The 27536-nt window shown below is 45.3% G+C and overlaps 1 long non-coding RNA gene across 1 annotated transcript in view; it reads left to right on the forward strand.

The window, feature by feature from the left end:
• LOC144110053 (uncharacterized) overlaps nucleotides 1-27536 on the forward strand; it is a 411060-nt gene that overhangs the window by 102837 nt on the left and 280687 nt on the right. The window contains exon 2 of the long non-coding RNA XR_013309690.1: nucleotides 2767-2811. This is a non-coding gene — a long non-coding RNA (uncharacterized LOC144110053). The remainder of the gene's footprint in view (nucleotides 1-2766; nucleotides 2812-27536) is intronic.

Raw genomic sequence — 27536 nt, forward strand, 5'->3', positions numbered from 1 at the left:
TTTATGTACTCGCCTAAGGAGGGCGCGACGTCACGCCCTATCACGTAAACGCCTTGTTTCGGCTCCTCGAAGAGCCAAGAGTCGATCACGTGATCCCATTTTGGTTGACCTTGACTAGAATTTAACTTGACATTGACTGGACGTTGAAAATACCTCGACATTTGACTTTTGCAATCGCTTGACAATTGGTCTCACCATGAACCATTCACTGGTTCTCCAAGCTTATAAACTGAAAGCTTGACCTTGGCTGAGCCTTGAAGCTCATTTGAAGTGCATGGCGACGTCAACCCGTGACCTCTAACAGGGAAGCTACCGCTTCAATAAAGACGCGACTAGGTTTCGAATACTTGGCGGCGCGGACAGATCAGCTTCGCAACCCACTGCACGATGGAATCGCCGCAGCCGACCACGCATTGTGTTAAGCTGCAACACACTCTCGCGCTGTGCATTGCATGTAATCGTCTCTCCATCAACTTCCATCTGTGCTCAAAAAAGTTCCCCAAGCTAAAAGACTAAAGATACGAACTAGGTGTGGGATTCCTCATTAATAAGGATATAGCTGGCAACGTAGAGGAGTTCTATAGTATTAAGGAGATGGTAGCAGCTATAGTAATTAGGCTCAATAGGAGGTACATGGTGAAAGTGGTGCAGGCCTACGCACCCACATCCAGCCATGATGACCAGACCGTTGAAAGTTTCTATGAGTGCGTAGAATCGGCAATGAATAAAGTAAAATCACATTACACTGTACTCATAGGCGACTTCAATGCGAAGGTGGGCAAGAAGCATGCTGACGACCACGCGGTAGGTAACTATGGGATAGGTTCTAGAAATAGCAGAGCACAGTTATTAGTCGAATTCGCGGATAGAAATAATTTACGGATCATGAATACCTTCTTCCGCAAACGAGAAAACAGGAAGTGGACCTTGAAGAGCCCCAATGGTGAAACTAAAAATGAAATCGACTTCATACTATGCGCTAAACCTGGCATCATTCAGGATGTGGCCGTCCTCGGAAAGGTTCGCTGTAGTGACCACAGAATGGTAAGGCCTCGAATTAGCTTAGACTTGAAGAGGGAACGGAAGAAGCTAGTGAAGAGGAAGACCATTGATGAGTTAGCCGTAAGAGGGAAAGCACATGAGTTTAGAATAGCGCTGCAAAACTGATATTCGGCTTTAACTGAGGAAGACGATCTTGATGTTCATACAATGAACGATAATCTGACATCAATAATTACGGAGTGTGCAGTAGAAGTAGGCAGTAGGACAGTTGGACAGGATACAGGAAAGCTATCTCAGGTAACGAAAGATCTGATTAAGAAGCGCCAAAGCATGAAAGCGTCTAACCCTACCGACAGAATAGAACTAACAGAGCTCTCAGAGTTAATAAATAAGCGGAAGGTAGCCGACATAAGGAAGATTAATATGGAGAGAATCGAGCAGGCTCTAAAGAACGTAGGTAGCCTAAAAGCAGTGAAGAGGAAACTAGGCATAGGTAAAAACAAGATGTATGCTTTTATAGACATGCAGGGCAATGTCATTAGCAATATGGATAATATAGTTAACGTGGCCGAAGAGTGCTACACAGAACTGTACAGTAGCCATTGTAATCAGAGCGTTAGTGAGAAAGACAGCAGTGCCTGAATTGGGAACAGTTGGCAATAAGAATGAATGGAGAACACCTAATTACTCTGCGATTCGCTGATGACATTGCCTTGCTGAGTCACTGAGGAGGTGAACTGTAAATCAGGATCAATGGGTTAGACAGGCAGAGCAGAACGATGGGTCTAAAATTAACATGCAGAAAACCAAGGTAATGTTGAACAGCCTAGCAAGGGAACAACTGTTCACAATTGGCAGCGAGAGCGATGAATTTGTGATGGAATACGTCTACTTAGGGCAGGTAGTGACAGCTGATCTGGATCATAAGAGGGAGGTAACTAGAAGGATAAGAATGGGGTGGAGCGCATATGGCAAGTTCTCGCAGATCATGAGCGGCGGTTTAGCAATTTCCCTCAAGAGAAAAGTGTAAACCAGCTTTATCTTACCGGTACTCACCTACGGGGCAGAAACGTGGAGGCTAACGAAAAGAGTGCAGCTTAAGTTAAACACAACGCAGCGAGCCATGGAAAGAAAAATGATAGGTGTAACGTTAAGAGACCGGAAGCGGGCAGAGTGGATGAGGGAACAAACACGAGTTAATGACATCCTAGTAGAAATCAAGAGAAAGAAATGGGCTTGGGCACGGCATGTAATGTGAAGGCAAGATAACCGCTGGTCCTTAAGGGTAAAGGAGCGGATTCCAAGAGAAAGTAAGCGTAGCAGGGGGCGGCAGAAGGTTAGGTGGGCGGATGAGATTAACAAGTTTGCAGGAAAAAGGTGGATGCAGCTGGCAAAGGACAGGGTTAATTGGAGAGGCATGGGAGATGCATTTGCCCTGCAGTTTGTGTAGTAAGGCTGCTGCTGCTGCCGATGATGATGATGAGGAATAACACAGGATACCCACTGTTTTCCAACAGCAGAAGCTTTTCCCTCGCCTGGGGCTTGGCTTCACTGGTGTATGCAAATGCTTGAATAAAAGATAATCAATCCCGCCATCTTTAGACGAAAACACTTTTGTGTCATGGCGCTCACAGGGTAGAGCTGGCTTGCGCCATTCATAACCGTGGTGGCCGCCGTTTCCTATTTGATGAGGGCGGAAAAGTGGGAAAGCTGATAGGACATTAAAACAGCGATACAAAAGCTATGTACGTATCTTTGTTTCAGATGCCTGTTTCAATGGGTTGACGACCGAGGAGAAAATTCCCGCTGGTATGCAGAACTTTTGCTACTTTGTATTAGTGACTTCTGTCTCATATCAGGGGCTATGTGGGAGATGCTAGTTGAGTTAGTGACAAGATACATCCCTTTGTAGGGTTCCCGAAAAAAACCATGCCACACACCTAAAGCAGCGCAAAACGAATACGCGTAACACCAGAAGGACAAAAACAAACCGACCAGCAAACTTTTTTGCAGCATAGTATGTGCAGTGCACCCTCAATGCACACGCATTATTTTGGGGAGCAGCTTTCCTAGCCGCAGCAGCTGAAGCTGACGACTTTATTGCGTTCATGTTTCGTTCTCGTCCTTTGCTCCACCGAAATTTCGACATCATAATGTGTTGCGTCAGGAGCCGTAAAATGACCGTTTTTTTGTCTCGAACACGCACTAACTGATTGAACTTGTTTAGGTCGCTTTTGCGGCTGTCGCGTGCACTGCTACAATGGCACTACTGGAAACCGCCTCTGGGAAGACGCTTGAAAAAAATGATACCTCTTAAAGCGGATATTTGGGCTAGTTGAAAATCATTCACAATCATATTTGCTAGCGCATGTTTCAACACGAGGACAGAGTAACACATACGCACAGGACAGACACTAGTCTGCAACTGCCATTTATTGAAGCGTGGCTTTTAAAAAACTGCGCCTAAAGGGAGCCGCGTTTTCTGAAGAAACCATAACATCTGTGGCAGAAAAGCTGCTGAAAGAAATGAGAACGGGGCAGCGACAATACCGCGAGGATCCACGCCGACCAACTCGACTTACGGCCATACCATATGTGCACAATGTGTCCCACAGCCTAAAAAAAAGATGGCAGAAAAGTGTGGCGTCGATCCTGTATTGACTCCCCCACAATAGCTTGTGCGTCTGTTCCCACTCGTGAACGGCGAAGCAAGGCAGCCAAGTTGCACTACGAACCACCAAACGCACTTCGTCCTTTGCAAAGTCGGTTTCGTGTACCGAATTCCGCTCATTTGTGGCAAGTCATACATTGGGCAGTCTGCTGGATGCCTAAATGAGTAGATTAGAGAGCACTTCTTGGCAGCAAAATCTTTATCGGTTGGGGGAAGCCTCGCTGATCACTGTTAACTCTGTCTTATCGAATGATATCCTGACTACCCTGACCCTTTACCTTGCACTCCTGTCTTCCAGGAAACCAGCATGCTATTCAAGATACATTCGCAATCAGAGCAGGAAATTTTTGACGCCTTATGTGTTGATATCAAAGGAACAAACCGTGTCAGCACTCCTTGTGTCTCTCCAAAAAAGAGATATCGTTCCTGAAGCGTGGCACTACTACTGCACGTGTGCGATTTTTTAGACCTTAAGAAGATTTATAAGACATGTAGACTAGCTTCTGTCCTGTGCGTATGTTTTACTCTTTCCTCCTATCGAAACAAGCGGTAGCAAATATGATTGTGTTTGAAAAAAAAATTATCAGATCACCATCCGCATTGGAGGAATGCGGAAGCTTTGATGCCTCCTCAATTATCTCAATTAAATGCCTTAATTATTCAACTTCCATCGTTGCCTATTTTGAGTTTTCAAACTTGGCGCTATGCTTCGCTTTGAAATTTGCGCCACGATTCGCTCTGTCCGCTTTTCCGGTTTTTCAAATTTTGCCGCCACGCTTTAGCTCCGCCCACTTCCAGTGCTTTCATTTTTGGGGCCACTTTTGCTTCGGCCACGGCCACTTTTTGGACAATTTTGGCTCTAACTAATTACCCCACATGCACCCCAAGATTTCCTCTGCGAAATGTTTCGATGCTCTATTTAATGCAACCATTCTTTTTCTTATAACTTAATTTGTTCGAACTTTACCGTGATGACAAGCTCATGATGACGCGAAACCGAAAACATAGGCATTAAAAGCTTCCGCAATAAAAATTTTACGCGTTGGTGGGACTACGCGTGACGACCGTGAGGAGCGGGGGAGACATGGGTGCATGCGACAGCACTCGTTCTTTTGACGCTTTTCGTCATGTGCTTAATTCAGCTTCCTTATTCTTACAAACCCGCACCGTCACTAGGTCATTATAGCGGGGAGAAAGCCGCATCTTCTGGTAACAAGTTTCAAGAAACCTGTGCGGCAGTAGTATGAACGAAAATGCAGCTTGTGATCACATAGGGAATAAACTAATGGGGTTGCTGTATATAAACTGACGCACTAATTCATGCTTGATTGTGAAAAATGCTGAACAGCAATTTAGGTCTTGGATTCTTCCGGCGTTCGTTCAAAGCAGTAAAGCTCTTTCCGCATTGCTAGTGATGAGATCGGACAGCTTCGTGGTTAATCGTGCAGCAACTGATGTATGCCAAAGCACATGTATTTCATACACGGACGTGTCGATTACGGTAGAGCAGCAGCCACTAGCCCCCCAAAAATACATCATGAATACCATCAGCTTCTTGCCTGTTCCGAATGCAAAGTGCTAAACTTATTCGGTGCTGAAACCACAACGGGGGCGCCATAACGACTCCCTACCTAGTTTAGCCAATGCTATGCACATAGGGCTCCACGCCAACCTTTTCGCACTCTCGCCCAACAACATCGGATATACGACACCCTTGAATCCATCGCGCCAGTTTGCCACAAGTAATCAAAATCACATGCATGGGATACCCATGCAAAGGTAAATGAAGTTGCAAGGAAGGTTAAAGTCCCGGAGCTGACCGATCATGATGATGTCACTATTCACAGGCTGCCAGCCGATAAGGATAAGGTACCTGGAATTATCGTCCGCTTCGGAAGGCAGACGACCAAAGAGGCGTTTATAAAACAAGGAAAGGAACTAAACACACTGAATGAACAATGTCACATCCTTGAAAATCTCACGAAACGGAACAGGTCATTTCTTGTGATGTGTAAAAGACTGCGCACGAAGGCATGGCTTCAAGTATGCCTGGCATCGAAACGTTAACATATATGTTCGCCGGAAAGACGGTGACAACGCTATCAACGTCCGCCACGAGAATGACCTAGATAAGCTCGTTTAGTTCGTTTGAACCCCTGTTCTAAGCTGTGTAATACTGTTTACCCTGGCTTAATCCGATTATGTCCAACCTTCAGATCTTGGCAAAATATCTTGTAATCTAAACTCTATTTTTTTATAGTTCTTTCACTTGAATGTGCAGTCTGCCAGAAATAAGGTCCCGAACTCGAGAAGTCTTTTCTGAAATTCAGTCGCACTTCGACTTTGTAATGTTAACGGAAACATGGTACGTTGATAATTCAAACGCCTTTAACTTGAAGGAGTACAGTAATTTTTATCGTAACAGATCCATTTGGCGCGGGGGCGGTGTAGCAGTGCTTGTAAAAAAAACTGCTTTCTTGTGCAATCTTGCCGACTTAGTCATGCATTCACAGAGACTATGAAATCCTGTCATTAAAAGGACAGAACTAATATTGCTGTTGTTTACAGGCCTCCGAGCGTAGTCGTACGCAACTGGTTTATTTTTTCCAGTCTTTACTGGCTTTTGTCGGTGATAATAAGTACACTATGATAATGGGCGGAGACTTCAATATCAACTTACTGATGCTCCTGCTAAAAGAGGAATAGAGCAGCTCATTCTTTCCTTTGGATGCACAAATGTTATTAGTTCTCCTACCAGAATTACCGCCACATCTGTAATACTACTAGACCTGTTTATAACAAATACCTACACACCTTCTTGCCAAGCCTGAGTAATATGCAGTGATGTCAGCGATCACAATGCCATATACATGTACCTTGAAAATAATAATGCACGCCCAAAGAGCACACAGCGTGTTCAGTTCCAAGAAATACTCCTAAAAACTTAAAACTTTTCAAACAGAAAGTAAATAATTTTGATTGGAGCAATGTTTTCTGCGAAGCAGAAGCAGATCGTGCATAAAACTTATTCTTGAGCAGCTTTGTGAAATTATACAATGAATCATTTCCAAACAAGTACCTTAGGCAGTAAAAAAATACATATTTGAAAATTTACACCGCGGAAAACGGGGACTATAGTGTAGAGAACACAGGACAAGCGCTATGATACATATTTGAAAATATACAGCGCAGAAAACGGTGACAATAAGGGTAGAAAACTGTGTTGTCTACCCTTATAGTCCCCGTTTTCCGCGCTGTAATTTTTCAAATATGTATCACCAACTCGCCCGCCTCGCTACCGTATTGAAAAAAAAAATACGCAAGCCCTGGATAACGCCAAGCATGCCAACTAGAATCCAAGCGAAGGATAAAATGTACATGAAGTTCTTGAAAACTCGTGATTCTGATCTTTTTAAAACATAGAAACGCCTTCGTAACAAGCTAACGAAAGATATCAGAGCTGCTATAGATGAGTATTATTATAATTTACTTTTTAACTCAAACTCTAGGAATGACGGGACACTTAAAAAGTTAAAAAAGTGTTATTAATCTCCCTCCCTATGAAACCAAGTTACAAAAATTATACTGAACAACAAAGAATTGTCGGACAGGAAGTTTGCTGATGCGTTTAATAGTTTTTTTATTGACCTCCAGAGAAATGATTATGATGTGATGGCTCTGGACTACAGAATCTGTACCGCAGATCAGTCATGTTTCCTTAGTCCTGTAACTGAGACTGAAGTAGAGAGCATATTTCTTGCATTAAATAATTCTGGGAGCTGTGATAAAGCCGGCATTAAGATAAAACCTGTAAAATATGTCATTGATGTAACAGCACCATGCCTTACCCATAAATTCAACCTTTGTCTGAAAAATGGTGTCTTTCCACACCAAATGCAGAGTGCAAGGGTAACAGTTGTTTATAAGGAAGGCGGCAAGAATTACTTTGCAAACTATGGGCCTTTGTAAATACTGCCTGTTTTATCGATAGGTCTAGAGAAAGTAATTTTGACCCGGGTGAATAATTTCTGTAATAAACATGATATACGGACACCTTCCCAATTCGGATTTCGGAAACACCAGTCGATCGAACTAGCTCTATTAGAACAAATAGAATACATTCTAAAATCTCTGGATGACAGGAATTTAGCTTTAGGAATATACGTATATTTTTCAAACCACACGTTACTTTTAAAAAATCTTCAAGTATATTGCTTTCGAGGAACATCATTGATGCTTTTGAGCAGCTACCTCGGGAGTCAACAACAGTATGTTGAAATAAACGGTCACCAAACTAATGTTAAAGCTTTCTTTTCCGGTGTGCCGCAAGGCAGCATTTTGGGCCTCTTCCTTTTTAATATATACGTCAACGACATTACAGAGATAGACAGCGAAACAAAAATGGTCATTTATGCTGATGATACCAGTTTATTCTTTTCAGCCGCAGCCGCATCGAATATGGCCTTGAAAGCAAATACAGCACTTAGGCAGCTTGAAAAGTGGACAAAATACAACGCTCCAAAATTTAACACTACCAAGACAAAGGTCATTATTTACCGTTCAAGAAACAAGGATGTTGGTATTAACGATGATATCACTCTTAATGATTATAAAATACAGGTAGTGCATTCCTTTAAAGTACTAGGCGTACTTTTCAACGAGAAAATGACATGGGATAATCAAACGAAATACGTAGCATCAAAGTTGTCGCGAGTCATTGGATTGATTTACACTCATAAGCACATCCTCCCCAAAAAAGTAAAAATGCTGCTTCATAATTCATTGATCTGTTCCCATCTAAATTACTGTCATTTGGTATGGGGGCAAACATTTCTCACGAACCTACGAAAATTACACGTTCAGCAGAAAAGAATGTTGACAATAATATACAATGTAGCATATATTCATCCATCTAAACCGCTCTTTATTAAAGACAACATAATGCGACTTCATGATCTGTACGCATACCGCTTAATTTCCAAATACATCACTGAGCTCAAAAACAATATCTCGTTCATTGCATAACTGGCTTCACTGCAGAAAAAGATATCACGTACACAACCAGAAACATCGATATTTGGCACATACACTCATTCAGAACAGGTTACGGACAACATATGCTTAGAAACCGTCTTCCATATTTCTTAAACTTGTGCCAAATTTACGATTTCAATCTTCACAGTATTCGGTCAAAAGATTTGCGTCATTTTGTTTCATCTATACGCGAGTGGGTACCATCTTTTGTTTGATGTGCGACATGATAATATGCACATCATTTTGTTTGTTATGATTAATACAGTTGTGTAAAAGTTGTACTTTTTTGCTTTATATTTCTCTTTGTGTGTGTTGAAACGCCTGTACTGTATGCCTTTTTTTTCGAAAAGTTATGTATTTGCATCGGGGGAGGCGACAGCCCGTCAAACTGGAAATCTAGCTTTTTCTCTCTGCCTCCCACACCCTTGGAATGGAAAATAAAGGCATTAATATTATTAATGTTATTATTATACCCCAATTCTTTGAGCCTGCTCACTTGTGCAGAGACGCTCTTTCGTAAGGAGTGAATGCAAGGTTTTGTGATGGTTGCCCTAATACAGGACGTCACGATACCATTCTTGATAATTCTTTGTGCTCAGAGGCATAATCAAGAAGAGCTTAGACAGACCGGGGGCTTTAAGTCCAGCAAATGCGGTCCTGTCACACAGAGAGCGATAAGTCTAAGAACTGAAGAATCCCTTCTTTAGGTGGTTGAACGGTGAACTTCAAGCCTGAGCTGCAATCTTTAAAAACCTGCAAAACGTCAGGGATGCTAAGATTTCGTTCATACTGAGAAGAACCACCGTACTTTTCAGACATCGCCACCAGCTCGTACGAGAGAGTATGGAGGCATTCCATACAGGGAAATATCAAAACTTTGTGTGTCAGCGGGCGCTTTGTTACCATGCCAAATTGTAAAATTGATTTTTTAGTCTGCGCATTGCCGTGGTATTCTTTTCGAGAACGGTTCTTTTTGCTAAATTCTTTCTTCCCTAGCGATGAGTGGCACGTGCCGCTTGCAATTCGTTTCTTGCTTTGACTTGGGCTTCCATGAAGGAGGGGCTATTTGTTTTATGCTATTTCAAAGTGACGTGTATAAATTGCGCGTTTCAGCAATAAACCACAGGTACGAGCTAGCGCCCGTCTACGTCGTTATTTCCGTCATTCGTGTTTCTTTTGCGCTTTTTTTAAACCTTGGAGTAACTCAGGAGATCAATCCTCCCTATAAAAAAGCAAAGATACGTATCCAGATTATTGCCTGGGTTAAGTCTGGGTAATCTGACATCAATCATTACGGAGTCCGCAGTAGAAGTACGCGGTAGGACTGCTCGACAGGATACCGACAAGCTATCTCAGGACATGAAATATCTGATTAAGAAACGTCAAAGCATGAAGGCGCCTAACTCCACAGACCGAATAGAACTTGCAGAGCTATCGAAGGATAAGATAGTTAATGCAGCCGAAGAGTTCTGCACAAATCTATACAGTAGCCAATGTAAACAGAACGCTAATAATAGAGACAGTAGCCCACAGCAATGTGGCATCCCGCCAGAAACGAAAGATGAAGCCTTAGAAGAAATGCAAAGAGGAAGAGCAGCTGGTGAGGAACAGGTAACAGGAGATCTGTTGAAGGACGAAAGGGGGGATTGTGCTAGAAAAACTGGCCACCCTGTATACGCAATGATTTATAACCTCCACCATACCAGGAGATTGGAAGAACACAAACATCAATTTATTTCGTAAGAAAGGAGACGCCAAGCCCTAGAAAAATTGCCGACCGATCAGCTTAATGTCTTTTGCCTAAAAGGTATTTACCAAGCTAGTCGCTAACAGAGTGAAGGCAACGTTCGACTTTAATCAACCAAGCGATCAGGCAGGCCTAATATAATCAACCCTATATATAGCCTACATTAAGTACAAAAAAAAGCATTTGAGTCATTGGAAACCTCGGTAGCCATACAGCCATTGGGGAATCAGGCTGTAGAAGAGCCTTATGTCAAAATAATGGAAGATATCTATAGGAACTGCACAGCTACCATAGCCCTCCATAAAGTCAGGAATAAAATTTCAATAAAGATTCAGGCAGGCAGCGGAAAACGGTGGGACTAAAAATTAACATGCAGAAAACCAAAGTAATGTTCAACAGCCTAGCAAGGGAACAACAGTTCAGGTGCTGGAAGTGGCAAATGAATACGTGTACTTAGGGCAGGCAGTGACCGCTGATCCAGATCATGAGAGGGAAAAAACTAGGAGGGTAAGAATGGGGTGCAGCGCAAATGGCAGTTTCTCTCAGATCATGAATAGCAGTTTAACAATGTCCCTAAAGAGAAAAGTGTACAACAGCTGTACGTTACCGCTACTCACCTACGGGGCAGAAAACTGGAGGCTCACGAGAAGGGCTCAGCTGAAGTTAAGGAGAATGCAATGAGCCATGAAAAGAAAAATGATAGGTGTAACGTTAAGAGACCGTAAGCTGGCAGAGGCGATGAGAGAACAAACGCGGGTTAATGACATCCTAGTCGAAATACGTCTACTTAGGGCAGGTATTGACAGCTGATCCGGATCATGAGAGGGAAATAACTAGGAGGATAAAAATGGGGTGGAGCGCATCAAGAGGAAGAAATGGACTTGGGCAGGGCATGTGATGCGAAGGCAAGGTAACCGCTAGTCTTTAAGAGTAACGGAGTGGATTACAAGATAATCCAAGCGTAGCAGGGGACGGCAGAAGGTTAGGTGGGCGGAAGATATTAGGAAGTTTGCAGGCGGACGGTGGGCGCAGCTGGAAAAGGACAGGGTTAATTTGAGAGACATTGCAGGCGCCTTTGCCCGGCAGTTGTTGTGGTCAGGCTGATGATGATGATGATGATGACGACGCACCCAGATACACTCGACACATGACAATGCTGTGAACGCCGAGCAGAGTGAAGTAGATAACCTCACACAACAAGTTCCATACACTGATGCATCCCCCACCAGGGATGCATTCATCCATTCATGTCTGGTCCGCCTTCCCGACCTTAGTATACTCCTTAAGGATGCACGCGCCCTCAATCATGCATACATATTGCACGTCCCTCAAAACTTAACATTACTGGAGGAGGTAAACCTTAGAAAGATAAGGGCTGGAGTGATCCTTACCCCGTTGGTCACGTGCTGATGGAGCTCTCAAGAAGGCGTGGGGCCCACCTCCTGACCGAGGTGTTCTACCCAGGCTAAGGCTCTCAGTTGGACTAGTTGGTTGTAGTCACACATGTTACTGGCGCGAATAAACAGACACGGACAGTGTATACAAAAATGAGTTGGTTGGGGCAGCCAAAAGAATGAAAAATAATAAGCCCCTGCCTGCACCCCATGATAAATAACAGGCTTAATTCAATTCCAAAATAAAAGAAGAGGCCCGAGGGCAATAATAATTTTACCACCCTTAGGTGTGGAAAAATGAAAATAAAACGGGAGGAGCTACTGTAGCGACTCACATCCAGGAGAGCGGGCCCACGCAGACACCCCTGATCTGCCCTGGGAAGTAGCGGAGAGGATTGGTGAAATGGATAGAATGAATGGTTACCAGGTAACGGGCTATGGGAATCGGGATGGGATTGGGGACAGCGAATTTTATTTCTGATCCTTCAATTATATCGACTCCATTGCTGGCCTGCCTGGCCAGGGCAGGAAGGACGTCAAGATTGCCCAAACGTGCGCCCCACGCTCACGGGATACCAGACCACCCAGAAAACGCAAAGGGCTCCGTCCACCGGAGACCCGACAACTACTCTTCGACTTTCAGGGGTTGTTTTCAACCTGCCAGCTACTAACCGCAGATTGCTTTTCGCAGGTTTACAGACACCCGAAGTATGCGTGGTGTGATGTGGCCAGAAGAGGCTTTGGTCGTCAGCCTATCGGCCCGTCCGGCCCTCCGCACCATGAGGTAACACCTCTGGGGGGGTCCACCTGTGCTTCGAACCAACCAACCATGCACTTTTCTCCCGTAGATTGCTCCGCTCCTACTAAGGAGGACGTGCTCTAGGCTGGGCTGACCGGGCCACATACCAAGAACGTGCCTTAGTATGAGATGACCCGGGCTCTCTCCGCCGGTACTCCACAACATCGACGGTTTTCGCGCTGCTCGTACTATGCACCCCTACCTCGGCGTCCCGCAATAGCCGTTAAGTATTGTGGCCAGCCGTGAGACTGCTTCCCGAGGTGTCGGTTTATAGCCCGGCTACTGTAAACCTCTGTGCGGACCGGGGTTATCCGGAACCAGAAACCGGCGCGTCAGTAGCCAGACCTGCACGCCCCCGCGTGCGGAGGTAGCAAGTAGTTGGAAATTTTTTGCACCTTTCACATGCTTTCCGCGCCGGATTTCGTGGGTCCAGCCTGAGTATAGACCCAGGCCTGCCTCCGATCAAGCATCGGATCTCAGGAGCGCAACTGGCCCTCACAGCCGCGTGGGAGTAGCTGCCACTGCCATGTGGTTCTCATCCCCAGAGGATGGGTCCCGGCTATACCAATTTATACCCATACATATGCTCCAGAACAATATAGCGGTATTTCTAAAACACTCCTCCACAGCCTTCTACGAACCTATTTGGGCTCCTTACGCCACAGCACGCCACTTCTCTAGGATTGGCGCGGTCATTTACCTTCGCGCACATTCATTTTAATTTTCTTTGTGCAGACAAACTATCTGCACTTTATGCCTTTCAGACGTGTTAAATGTTGGGGAAAAGTGCGTGAATGTACGCTAGAACCACTGGCCTTTTCTTTGTTTCGTTTTGCTTTGGTCTCTACCTTTCACAAATGTTTTAAGTACTTTTTTGCCTCTCCGTTCGTCTTAATCTTTCTCTTTTAAGTACTTTTTGTGCTAATGGTACTAGGAGTGGTCTCGGATAATCAGTTTTTACCAGTCCTTGTCACGGATGTCCCCGGAGAACACTCGGACCAAAAGAATGGACTAGGCGACAGGTGTACCAAGACAAACGCATATTTATTACACCCTACGTGACACACAAACTAGAACACAAAACTAACACAAAACACAAAGACTATAAATACACCCGACCCGGGCACACTGCTACCAGCGTCTACTACTTGCGTTCTACTTTCGTGGTCGGCATTCGTGCTCACGGTTGGTTCGGTGCGGCTGCGGCGTTGTATGGATCCAGTAGCCGGCGTCAAGGCGGCGTTCGACGTGCTTGGGCTGGCGTCGCTGGCGGCGTCGCTGGCTGCGCAGTACAAGCTCCCGGTCCAAGCGCCCGTAGAGGTGATGCCGGTGTTGTTGGCGTTTGGGGCTCCACCCGGATGGGCGGCAACAGTGCTGGAGGCACCCATGGCCGTAGCAGGTGGTCGCGTCCTCCTTTGACTCCCCGGAACGGGCTCAGGCACGGCAGGCAGTCCAAGATGCGAAGCCGTAGAACGCGAGCTCACCGGAGCAGTAGCCGACGTCGCTCTCTTCCAGCCGATGTGTCCCTGACCCACCGGAGCCTGCGCTTCTCTGCTGTCCACCCCCCCCCCGTGCCTCGCTCTCCCCGGCCCTTTTATAGCCTTGGGGTTAGTCCACGTAAGGCTTGTCGTCGTCTTCTTCTTCTTCTCTTCTCCTCCAATCATCTCTCTTCACCTCACCGAATGCTTCTTCTTTAATCTTCTTTAATCTTCGGTTAATCCACGTCGTCTTCTTCACACCTCTTTCCTTTAAAATTTAAGTTAGGCTCCGTAATATATGTGACAGTCCTGCTGCCTGGTTGTTGAGACTTCTCGTCTTGTGACTGCAGGACTTATTTATGACTTGCTCGAAACAAGACATTGCTATGTTTTGCTTGATCAGCTTGACTGATCGAGTCATATGGCACTAGGCCTTGATCACTGAGTGTTGTGTGCTCCCAGCGCAAGTGGGTTTCCAGAAATAAATCCATATCAAGGAACTGCCGGTTGCCGTCTGTGAGAACTTCTTGAGAGAACGTCGCCGAGAGCGGGCTAACTTGAACTGTTCCACTCATACGCTCCTGACTGGGACAGCAGCGTCAGCGATCGCAGGCCTTCAGCCGTCCGCCGACCGTTGCAAGGACACCATCCAGTTGTTTCAGAAGCCTTTCGGCGATGGACGTTCTATACATCAAGATCACCTGCAAGGTATGCTGGAACTGAAACCTATATTTTCATCAGCCGGCGTTCGTCCGCTGCACAATTTATATGACGAAGGACGAGGCGATGTACGAAAAAGTTAAACGTGACCCCACAAAGAAGGTAGAGACAGAACTTCAAAGTGTACTTTCCGATGTCTTCAAGTTCATCCCACCAGAGAATAAGAACCTCTATTTTCGGCTGCTGTGCCACAACGGTACGGCACCTGCTATCTACGGCCTTCCTAAGGTGCACAAGCCGGACGTGCCACTACGCCCTATCGTAGACTTTACGCGCTCTCCTTTGCACGCGCTCTCCGGATACTTACATCAAGTGATTCGCCCTGTGGTTGGAAGAACAACGACGTATGTAAAGGACTCCTCCCATTTCGTCAACAAGCTTAAGGACGTCACTATAGACGACGAGGATGTCCTAGTCTCTTTCGACGTGAAGTCAATGTTTACGTCAGTCCCGGTAGACCTCGCAGTTTCATCCTGGAAACGCCTTTTAGAAAACGACGCCTCGCTCCCTTCACGTACGCCTTTTGAGGTTGTTGACTTTTGTCGTCTGCTCGATTTCTGCTTGCGCAACACATATTTTGTGTTTAGGAAGCAACACTACAAACAACGTTTTGGCACAGCCATGGGTGCTTCCGTCTCCGTCGTGTGCGCAAACATTGTTCTTGAGCGCATTGAAGCAGAGGAACTTGGTTCATTTCATCCAGCCCCTAAAGTGTTTCTCCGGTACGTCGATGACTGTTTTTGTGTGATTCGCCGACAGGATGCAAGCCATTTCTTTGAGCACCTGAACTCCTTTCAGCCGACAATTCAATTCACCAAAGAAGAACAACAGAATGGAGCCATTCCCTTCCTGGATGTGCTTGTGCAAAGAACAAGCAATTGGCTCGCAACGAGCGTTTACCGCAAGCCCACACACACTGGTCGGTACCTGAGTTTTCATTCGGCACACCTTGTCGCACATAAACGCTCTGTTGCATCTGCACTTTTCGGCCGCGCTTTTTGCCTTTGTTCAAGCCCGAGGACACTCAGATCCGAACTAAAAATTGTGAGGAAGGATCTTGCCAACAACGGGTACCCGAAAAATATGATAATCACTGCAGAACGCCGCTGTTCACGTCGAAACGCGGAAACAACGGCCACCAAGAAAAGCAAGCGAGCAAACATCCCCTACGCTCCAGGAATGAGCGGGGCCTTAGCCAGGGCCTTCAATGACTACAATGTCCATATCGACCACGTGCCACCAAGTAAGCTGAAGCAAAAACTTGTCAGAGTTAAAGACCGGGTTGAAAGAAACAGATTCCCCGGAGTGGTGTACAAGATCCCCTGCAAGGACTGCAAAGCTGCATACATCGGCGAATCAGGCAATTTTATCAGGCGCTTAAAACAACATCAAAATGACGTCGCCAAAGGCAGCACGAAAGAAAATGCCTTGGCTGAACACTATCAAGTTGCATCCCATGCCACCGATTGGAACAACGCCTCAGTCATCGCGACGGAGAAGTATTTATTGTCCCGTTTACTTCTAGAATCACTTCACATCCAAACGACACCACATGTATTAAACCGAACGAGGGGTAATAATCTTCCTGAGATCTACGCATGCTCATTACGTCACCTGCACCGTACATAAGTAACCACCTTCGCCTATCCACTGCCATTGTGAACAAGGGACCCGCACGGGCCCCGAAACGTCCTTGTTTTTCCTTTTTTCTTTTTTGGCGAGTGCTCCTCTTTTTCTGCTATTATGTTCCCTCATCGCCAGGCGGGATTCCGTCAAACGCTCGACTACCTTCCTTACACCTTACACTTTACTATAATCTTTCTTACAACTTTACTGTCTCCATATTTCTTCTCTGTTGTTTCATTTTGCATAGGAGCCTAGAGCTAACCTTGTGTGGCGTAACTACCAAGAGTTAACCATATTTGGTTATAAGAGTAGTGTACAGCTGGCGTGGACAGTACTTTTCAAGTTCTTCTGGCGCCCTCTCTCTCGGCTCTTTTGTGGGCGGCTGGCACCTTAACCGAACAATACACATATTTCATGGCTCTCCCTCGCAACAAAATGATCGCCCTCAAAAAAGAGTGCGGACCAGTTGGACTGCCTAGTGCTTCCAGAAACAAAAGGAAACTTCTTTCATCTTTCGCTTTTTTATCTTCTTTCTCAGAACTCTCCTGTCTCCTTTTCACTTCTTGGCTTCTCCTTTTTTCCTGGCGGCAAGGGTTAAGCTTTTGTGGCGAACTATCCTGAGTTGTGTCATATTTGTTTATATTCAGGATGTACAGATGGCGTGAGCAGTAGTTGCTAACAAGTTCCTGTCCCGTCCCTTTGTCGGACTCTGTGGTAGGTAGATGGTACCGTGACAGAATAACACACATTTCATGGCTCCCGTCTTTTTATTACATGATTGCACTCTGAAAAGAGTGTTTAACAAAGTAGTAGATTTTGCTCTAAAAATAAACCGACATTCTCGAAGTTCCACATAGCCCACAGTGATTGTGAAGAAAAGCAAGCCAGGATATATTATCATTCCTTATGTCGAAATTTTTAACGGATACATTGTGCCCTGGCTACAAGGTCTCAAAAATGGACAGCGGCGACTTACTGCTTGAACTGCGCGACCGCATCCAGTGCTCGAAATTCTCAAATTTTGAGTGAGTCTATAGGGGATATCTCTGTCTCCGCGACTCCCAACCGATCTATTAGTACAGTCCGAGGCGTTATCGCAGAAAGTGACATTATCCATCCAACAGAAGCCAAAATGATGTTCCACAGTTTCTATCGAAGCACAGTTGTCACAATGCGGACTGTTCATTTGTCCAAAACGGTATCGCAGGCCATTTGTATATGCAGCATTCAGACGAAGTCGGTGATAAAGTGTTTCGAGTTGTCGAGGAATTCTGGGTGAGAGTCTTGATCTAAGATGTGGGTCGATTGAGTGAAGAAATTGGTACTGATGTGTCGGCAAACTCCAAAGCCGATACGTTTCTTCATACGCAATACTTTTAGCCATTTGGGACGCATCAGATTTCGTGAGAAAACTTCGAATGTATCTCTGATGTTGATGGCGGAGATGGGTACGCATAGTTTCCTGGGCGGCAATTACCTCTAGTGGGAGACATCCTGCCTCCGCTACCGTTCCTGATGCAGAGGAACCCTTTAGGAGGCCAAGACATATTCGCAGGTAGTTGTTCCGTGCGGCATTGAGAGTCTTATTGCTTGATGTAGATAATCGACTATAATCTGTCATGGTCACCTCAGATCAAAAACCTCCGTGCGAGCATTACTGCAGCATCGCAAGTGTTCAGGTTCATGGCGGGAACAGCAGGAGCGGTGCATCACACAGCTCTCCGGCACCTGCCGAAGCCACTTTCACCGAGCTTACGGCAGGCCCATCCATGTTCCAGCCAGGTATAGCAAAGGCTGCCCTGCCATTGCCAAAGCAGGGAGCGCCGGTCCATAGATCGGCATCCCGCAGGACGTCCCCCCACCGGGTGAGGTATAAAAATCAGACATCTGCGGCTTCGTGGTCCTCCAGCACCTGTGATGAGGCGATGAATGTAACTCCCAGTCCGCCCGCTCTGTAGCGGCGGAACATCTCTATTGAGCGGAAAAAAGACAGAGCCTGAATATGGGGCCCAGAACGAAATCCCCTTTCATTTCATTCCCGCACAAACATGACGTTAGTGGTTCAATGAAATTGTAGAGTACTGCTGAGGAGCTACAGTGGCAAAGCACACATTCTATGGTCAATGTTTCGTCTATCTTTGTGTCTTCAAGAAACCACTCATGCTCCAAAATATGCGAATATCTTGAAACACTATAATACATTTGCACACAATCGCGAGCTGGCAAATCTCTCGGGAGGCGTCGCAATTGACATTCAAAGCGGTGTCACTGCACAAGAAATCGAATTTAACACAAACTTGAGACAGTTTCGGTTAGCGTCCTTACCTACAAAACAATACTAATGCGCACTGTACATCTCTCCTTACATCACATTAAAAATCCAATATTTAGAAGGCTTTTATCGATTAACTGCGGGAGCCATACCTGGTAGTAGGCGTTTTTAATGCTCACTCCCCGTTTTGGGGAAGCGAACGCTTTGACTCAGGGGGCAAAAATCGAAGCTTTTATCGTCTTAAATTTTGTTTGTCTTTCAAATGCGGTAAAAGCCACATATAGTCGCTTTTGTACAGAAGAGGACTCGTAGAGAAGAAACACAAAGCATGGTGGACACAAGAATGCACATTGGCAAAAGAACAGCAAAACAAAGCATAAGGGCGCTCTCTGTCGGTAGCCCACTGTAGAGCACTCACCTTCAAGAAGGTCAAGGCCAAAGGGTGGTGCGTGAACAGAAATGCAAAGTAAACAACCTGGCAGCAATATGTGACCTCAGTAACAATTCAATACCATCCAAGAAAATGTGGGTCATACTGCTTTAACTCCTTACCATACTCCTTTCACACTTCCGCTGTTGATACCACCATGATTATCATCATTGGTCTCGCAAGGCTCAGTGCAGGGCAAAGGCTTCTCCCATGTCTCTCCGATTAACCTTGTCCTTTGCCAGTTGCTCCCAACGTGCGCCTGCAAACTTCATCTCATCCGCCCACCTAACGTTCTGCTGGCTCCTGCTACGCTTGCCTCCTCTTGGAATCCACTCTGTTACCCTTAAGGACCAGCGGTTATCTTGCCTTCGGATTACATGTCCTGACCAAGCCCATTTCTTCCTCTTGATTTGGAGTAGGATGTCATTAACCCGGGTTTGTTCTCTCACCGCCTCTTCCTGCTTCCGATGTCTTAACGATACACCTATCATGTTTTTTTTCCATGGCTGGCTGTGTTATCTGTAACTTAATAAAGCTGAACCCTTTTCGGTAGAGTCCACGTTTCTGCCCCGTAGGTTAGTACCCATAAGTTACAGTTATTGCACACTTTTCTCTTGAGGGATATTGGTAAACTGCCATTCATGATCTCAAAAAATCTGCCATATGCGCTACACCGCAGCCTTATACTTTTGTTATTTCGCTCTTATTATACAGATCAGCTGCCACTACCTGCCCTAAGTAGACGTTATTACTTTACCACTTGCAGCACCTCGCTGCCAATTGTGAACTGCTGTTCCCTTGCTAGACTGTTAAACAATGCTTTCGTTTTGTGCATGTTAATGTTTAGACCCACCCTTATGCTCTGCCTGTCTAACTCATTGATCATGATTTGCAGTTCACCTCCTGAGTGACACAGCAAGGAAATGTCATCCGCGAATCTAAGATTACTTAGATATTCCCCATTAACTTCTCGGAGTTAAGGCGAGGAATAACCAGCTCCGACAGCGTTGAGGTTCGAACTGTTTATTGTTGTTGTTGTTAGCCTATCAAACAATTTATTTGCGCTGCTCGCGCTGCAGCGGCCCAGTCTAACTTCCTCTTTCTTGCCCGGCGCCGCGTGCCATGGTCTGCGAGCTGAGCGCTGCACGAGGGGCGCTAAAAACTCTTATCCCCCACTGTTCCCTATTCAGGCCCCGGAATACCTCTTTTAAACCGGCGGGGAATAGCATTGGCGAGCTCGTGTCTTCGTGCCTGACGGCGTTTCTTATTGGAATTTAATTGTTGACTTTATGGAGGACTATGGTAGCTGTTCTTCGTTAGAGATATCTTCCAATATTTTCACATAAGACTTTTGTAAAACCTCATTCCGTAATGCCTCTGTGACTGCTGAGGTTCCCACTGAGTCCAATGCTTTCTCGTAATCAATGAAGGCTATATACAGGGGTTGATTATATTCTGTGCTTTTCTCTAACACCTTAATGATAATGTGAGTATGCCCTATTGTGGAATATCTTTTACGAATGCCTTCCGCATCATTTCGACGATTGAAGTCTAAGGTTGCCTTCACTCTATTAGCGTTTACCTTAGTTAATACCTCGCAGGCAACGGATAGTAAGCTGATCGGTGTGTAATTTTTCAAGTCCTTGGCCTCTCCGTGTTTATGAATTAAGACAATATTTGCGCTCTTTTAAGCTTCAGGCACGGTCGAATTCATAAGGCATTGCGTATACAGCGTGGCTGACAACACCGGGTACAAAAACAACATCGTTAGAATAATAAGGCAATAGATTGGGCGATCATTTTGCTGAAGTGTCAAGGTCACCCAACTACAGAAAGTGAATTCAGAAAAGCCAATGGATAGCTGAAAAAAAACTTCCATTTGGACCAGGCATGCATGAAGACGACAACCAGCCTATCACTCTGCAGAAAATAAATAGGGTCTTATCATCTGGTAAAAAGAAAGCACCGCACCCAGGCAACATGCATTGCGCTATGCTTGCCCATTTCTTTGAGGCTGCCGTAGAGGCATTGTTGAAATTGTCGAAAATACCTGAGGAGTGGAAAAAAGCTGTCAAAGTACCTTTTCTGAAACCCGGAAAACCACCAACAGATCCTAAAAGTTACAGACCGATTGCTCTCACCCGCCACATTGCTACATCTTTCGAAAGAGTAAAAACATTAGACTAACCGTTGAACTTGAATCCCGGCAACTTTTAGAAATTCATCAATGTTGATTTCAAAAAGCATGCCCGACCACTGATCACCTTGTCCGCCTAGAAAGCACTATCTGGGAGGCGTTCATCCACAAGCAGCACTTCATCGGGGTCTTCTTCGACCTGGAGAAGGCCTATATATCACGTGGAAGTTCGGCATCCTCCGTGACCTAGTAAAGCTAGGTATACGCGGCAGGATGCTGAACTGCTAGGATGACTTTCTGGCTAACCGCACATTCAGAGTGCGCCTAGGAGCAACTGTCTCCATGACTTTCATCCAAGAGAATGGCGTACCTCAAGGGTGCATTCTAAGCACGACCCGCTTCGCAGGAAAAATGAATTCCTTAGCTGAAGTAATACTCGCGTCCATAATGTATTGTTTATGTAGATGACCTACCGATAGCATACACTTGCTGCCGCCAATCGTCCTGTGAGTGACAAATACAAATCATTCAAATACAAGTTTTCTCCTCAAAATATAGTAGCTGTGCTTATCTCTGCAACGAGGCCTACAGGTCGATCTCAATCTATACTGGGACCGAACAGCACTGCCAAATAAATAAGAACAGAAATATTGAGGCGTCACTTTCGACAAGAAGCTCACATTTCTACCAAATATTAACAACCTTAAAAAAAGAGCATCCCAAATCCGTTATGCATTAAACGTGTTCTCCCGAAAACGGCGGGAGTACGATACAGCACGCCTGTATAGTACATATAGTATAGTATAGTATATAGCCTGTATAGTATATATACTATATAGTGTATAGTATAGCAACAACATTCTACCTGAAACGATTGTACTCTGTTCATAATCTTGGTCTTCGCCTATCAAGTGGAACATATAGATCATCCCCGGTAAACAGTCTTTACGTTCAAGCTAATGAGCCCGCACTAGAGGATCGAAGAGTCGCACTGGCATGATATGTCCTAAAAACCCGTTATTCCCCACTGAGGGTCATCTGCTTCGTGCAGATGTTGCCGAGTTGCGACACCACGGGCGCCTTAGCATCCGCAGGGATATCCCGCGCAGGGGCATGATGGTGACCAGTGCGTCACCATGGACCTGAGCACCCGCGCTTAGCCGTGCGTGGCCTCGCCGTGTCCGGACAAAAGGCGCTCCTGGTGGTTGAGCCGATGCCGAGCGTTTGGACCTTTAAGGCGGAGGCAACACGGCACTTTGGCCCACGATTCTCGTAGACAGCACCTCCAGCCAGACCCGACCGCGGCAAATCGGCACTCGCCTTTTCCTGTCCTCCGATCCATCTTTCACTTTCCTATTTTCTTCCTCACAACTCCCCTGTATCCTTCTCCTCTCTTTGTTTTTTCATTTTTGCCTGGCGGATCGCGTTAACCTTGTGTAGCGAACTACCATGAATTTCGGCATGTGCGGATACTGCTGAGGTGTACAGCTGGCGTGGGCAGGAGTTGCAAGTTCGTGTCCCGTCCCCTTGTTGGGCTCAGTCGTCAGTACCTGGCACTGTTACCGATAAATTAAATTTTTTTATGGCTCCCCGCTTTACAAAAATTATCACTCTCACAAAACAGGGTGGAACAAGGCAGATAACACTTTTGAAAAAAGAAAAATAACGTTACTCAAATCCAATGTGATCCGTAGCAAAGTAGAAGAGAAGCAAGGAAGAACACTATCCCCTTCCTTGTATCGAAGTGCTTAGCAGAAACCTTGGGCATTGGCTACAAGGTATCAGAAATGGCCAGCGGCGACTTATTGCTCGAGCTGCGCGACAACGTCCGACAATCTAAACTCTCGAACCTTGAATCCATAGGTAAAAGCCCTGTATCCATGACTTCGCATCGATCTCTGAAGACTGTCCAAGGCGTAAAATTTGAAACCTATTTTGTCCACATGACCGAAAAAAATTGCTCGAAGGGCTCAGTGACGAACACGTCATAGATGTCCACCGAATGAAGATACGGAAGGACAATAAGGAAATATACACAAAACATTTGATCCTCGCGTGCAACACCAACACAGTGCCAGACCCCATCTAAGTGCCATATTTGAAAGTTAATGTAAGACCATTCATTCCCAACCCTCACAGATGTTTCAATTCTCAGAGCTTCGGTCACGGCTCAGAGTTGCTGCGGTCGAAAAACTTGCGCAAAATGTGGCTCGAGGGATCATTATTCTGATGAATGTCACGCAGCGCCGCGCTGCGCAAACCGTGAAGGAGACCGTGCTGCATACTTCAGCGCATGTCCCTACTGAAAGAAAGACAAAAAGAGATGATCACTATAAAGACAAAGAAAACATTTCATTGAAAGAATCGAGAAGTCTTTTTGCGCTTACCAACACATTCTCCTTCACAGCAAGCCCAACTTCGCTGATGTCGTGCACAGGGCCGGAGCACCACACAGCTCTCCGGCACCTGCCGAGGCTACTTTCACTGAGCCTATGGAAGGGCCATCCATGCCCCAGGCAGGGACAGCCAAAGCTGTCCTGCCATTTCGAAAGCAAGGAGCGCCGGTCTATGGACCGGCACCCCAGAGGACTTCCCTCTCTCGCGGGTGACCGGAAACTAACACAACCGCGGCTTCTCCGTGATCCTCCAGCCAATCTGGCGAGGCGATGGATAACTCCCAGTCCGCCCGCTTTCCAGGAGCGGAACAGCTCTGTGGAGCGTGAAAAGGCAGAGCCCTCATAACGGGTAAACAATGTAAGTAAACCCCCTTTAAATCCCACCCAGAAACATGAACATGACTTTATAAATTGTATGCAAGCGTAGAGGACTGCTGAGAAATTACAGTGACATCACACATATCTTAGTCAGTGCTGTCTGTAGCCTTGTCTTCATGAAACCAATATTTCGGTCCACAACACATAAATATCCTGAGAGATTACAAAACGTTTCTACGCAATCACGAGCAGGCAAGTATACTTTCCGGAGGCGTTGCGATTTTCACTTAAAGTTGCGTCACTACTCAAGAAATCAAACTGAAAACAAAACATTAAGGTGTTGCGGTCAACATCGCCAGCTATAAAACAATAACAATCAATTCTGTCTATATTCCTCCAAACTTTACATTAACAGTCCATAATCTAAAAGAAATCATCTATGAACTTCCAGAGCCCTCCCTAGTAGTTAGAGATTTAAACGCGCACTCCCCTTTTTGGGTAAGCGAACGCTGTAACCCTAGGGGCCAAATAATCGAAGATTTTATCCTTGCAAATAATTTATATCTTGCAAATACGGAGAAGGCCACATTCTGCTCCTCTACCTTGCGTTTTTAACGATTTTAAATGGGATGTCATCAACAACCCATATAGCGATCACCTCCCTATACTGATTAGTTTAACCCCACCACCAGAAATCATCCCAACAAAACCGCGTCGTTGGAAGCTTCGTTTAGCAGACTGGAAGCTTTTTAGAGTAGGAGCCACTTTAAGAAAATGGTTTCAGAATATCTCAGCATCTATGAGATCTTCTTCAGGTTGGCGCGCTATACTTTTCCACAAGGACTGGTTACAAGAATAAAGACAAGACAGATACGTGCGCGAATTTTCAACTTTTTAAAATGTGAAATCCAGGGTTCGACGGAAACCTGTATGGTCAAGTATGTTCATGACGGAAATTCTTAAAGCGCCGACCAATCGTTTAAAAACAACATTTCGGCCCTGCTTACGGGGGCCTTGATCACTTTTTATTATACGTACTGCTCTCCTTATATACTCACATAGAAAGAACAAATGCAAACACGTATGAGATACAATTCATGAAACCGTAACCCGTGCATCAACGCTTTCCATCACGCTGCTTGGTAACAATTGAATGTCGCTGCCTGTCAGCACTATCGACGGATCGCTTGTAACGCATTCCGTGGCACCGGCCCGTGTCGTTTCGTATGCTTCAAAGATTACTCTTTCATTCCGGTCTGTGAAATGTCCGATCGTTCCTCGAATCTTGGGATGCATTCTTTGCAGCGAGCTAAATGCTTGGCGAGATTGCTTGGATTGTTACCTTTGCCGCAGTTCTTCGATGCTGACCCAGTCTGATGTTTATGCATCTTTCTGTCAGGCCCACGCACCTTTTGCCGCAAGACAGCGGGATGATGTACACAACACGCTTATCACAATTCATTATGACAATTCGCGCACGTACCTGTCTTGTCCTGTTTTTGTAACCAGTCCTTGTGCCAAAGTATGGAGCGCAAGCCTGATGATGGCAAACCAACTAGCCGCCATTACAGCATTGCTTCCGATGAGATGAATGAAAAGTTCGAAAACTGTATCATAACTGCTGCACACTTAGCTATTCCACAGGCTTCAGGAGTGGTTCGACAAAACAACAAAGTGTGGTGGACAAAAGACTGCAGGGAAGCGAAAAAGCAACAAAACATAACCCGGGGGTAAATTTCGCACAATCGCACACGGGAACCCGGCAGATAAAAGCCCGCCAACTTGATCGTGGCGGCTGTGGCTGAGATGCTACTGCAAAAAGATGAAAGGGAAAGCGCGGTAAAGGGCTGAAAAGAAAGCAAGACCAGTATGCCGTACGTGCACAAAGTGTCACACAACCTGAAGAAGGTGGCGGAAAAGTACAATGTGCCGATGGTGTTCACAGCACTGTTGAAACTGGCAAAGCTATGCCCTCGCATCACCAATCAAGGAACAAAGTAAAGTGGTTGTGACAAGAAGCACGCTGGGCCCTTTGCGGGATGTGCCGTCGGTGTTTTTTTAAGAAATACCACTGACTTGTGGAAAAACGTGCGTAGGCCAAACTGGACGCTACTTGAACGATCGTGCACGGAACATGGGTTATCGCTAACAACGGGGGAGGGATCTAATTTGGCTAAGCATTGCCTGTCTTGCAGTGACTGTCAGCCACTGCTGAATGAGATTAGAGTTGTGGGCAAGAGTCGCGATTCAAGCGCACGTGAAGTTATGGAAGCCTATTTCATAAAGAGGAGAGAAGATGCATGTATCGGTGATACTTCGATTGTACTGTTCAATAATGAGGTAGCCTTCCTTGATAAGACGGCGTAGGTGCTGGCCTTGGTGTGCTACGGATTGCCATATGCTGTACCCTTTCGCTGCGCATGTTCAAAGTGCATTCTTTTCCCTTCAAATATGTGACGTGTTCATTGAATAAAATCAGTTGTAAGTTTCCGCTCGTCCCGTACCCTGTCTTGTGTGTGTGTGTTTCGCACAACTTCCATGTCTGAAGTATTCAACCAACTAGCCCGACACGTTCTACTTTGACTTTGTATTATTATTATTATTATTATTATTATTATTATTATTATTATTATTATTATTAATATTATTATTATTATTCAGGAATATGGAGTACCTCAGGGTGTATTTTAAGCACCACTCTTTTTATTGTAAAAATAAATTCTCTTTGCAAAATAATCCGAAGGTCAGTCAAGCGGTTGACGATCTCCTGATAGCTTGCTCATCCTCCAACATATAAGCATTCGAAAGACAAATACGATTATCAATAAACTGGCACCATTGGCAGACACAAATGGATTCCGGTTTTGTACACAGAAAACAGTGCCAATTTTTTTCTCACTCAAACGAGGATTACAGGCAAATTCGACCCTACACCTGAATAATACTGAGTTAACCGTAACAAAAGAACACAAATTTCTAACTATAACGTTTGACAGAAAACTACGTTTCCTGCATCAAAAAACGAGTTAGAAAGAAAACAACCGATTACTGAACTTACTCAAAGCCCTTTCACATAAGTAAAGCGGAAGACTGTGCTAGTTTTTTTCGCGTCTTATTAAAATGGCAGCGCACAAGCAAACACAGACAGAAAGACATCAGCGCTTTTCCTCTTCTTTCTGTCTGTTTGCTTATGTGCCGCCATTTCATTAAGATGCTTTCACATAAACACTGTGGTTCAGACAGGGCAAGTCTTCTACAAATTTATTGCTCTGTAGTAAGATCTTGCTGAGACTATGGTAGTATACCATATAGTTCAGCAAGGCCGTCGTACTTGAATCGACTAGACCCAGTACAGTATTTATGTTTGCGTCTTTCAACTTGTGCATACAGGACGTCACCTATAACCAGTCTGTATGTAGAAACAAATGAACTACCACTTACAGACAGAAGAAGAGTTCTCACACGCTCATACATTTTAGAAATTCGTTCCCTACCGAAACATATCTGCCGCC

Source organism: Amblyomma americanum, chromosome 11, assembly GCF_052857255.1.
Source record: "Amblyomma americanum isolate KBUSLIRL-KWMA chromosome 11, ASM5285725v1, whole genome shotgun sequence".
In the NCBI taxonomy this organism is placed as follows: Eukaryota; Metazoa; Arthropoda; class Arachnida; order Ixodida; family Ixodidae; genus Amblyomma; species Amblyomma americanum.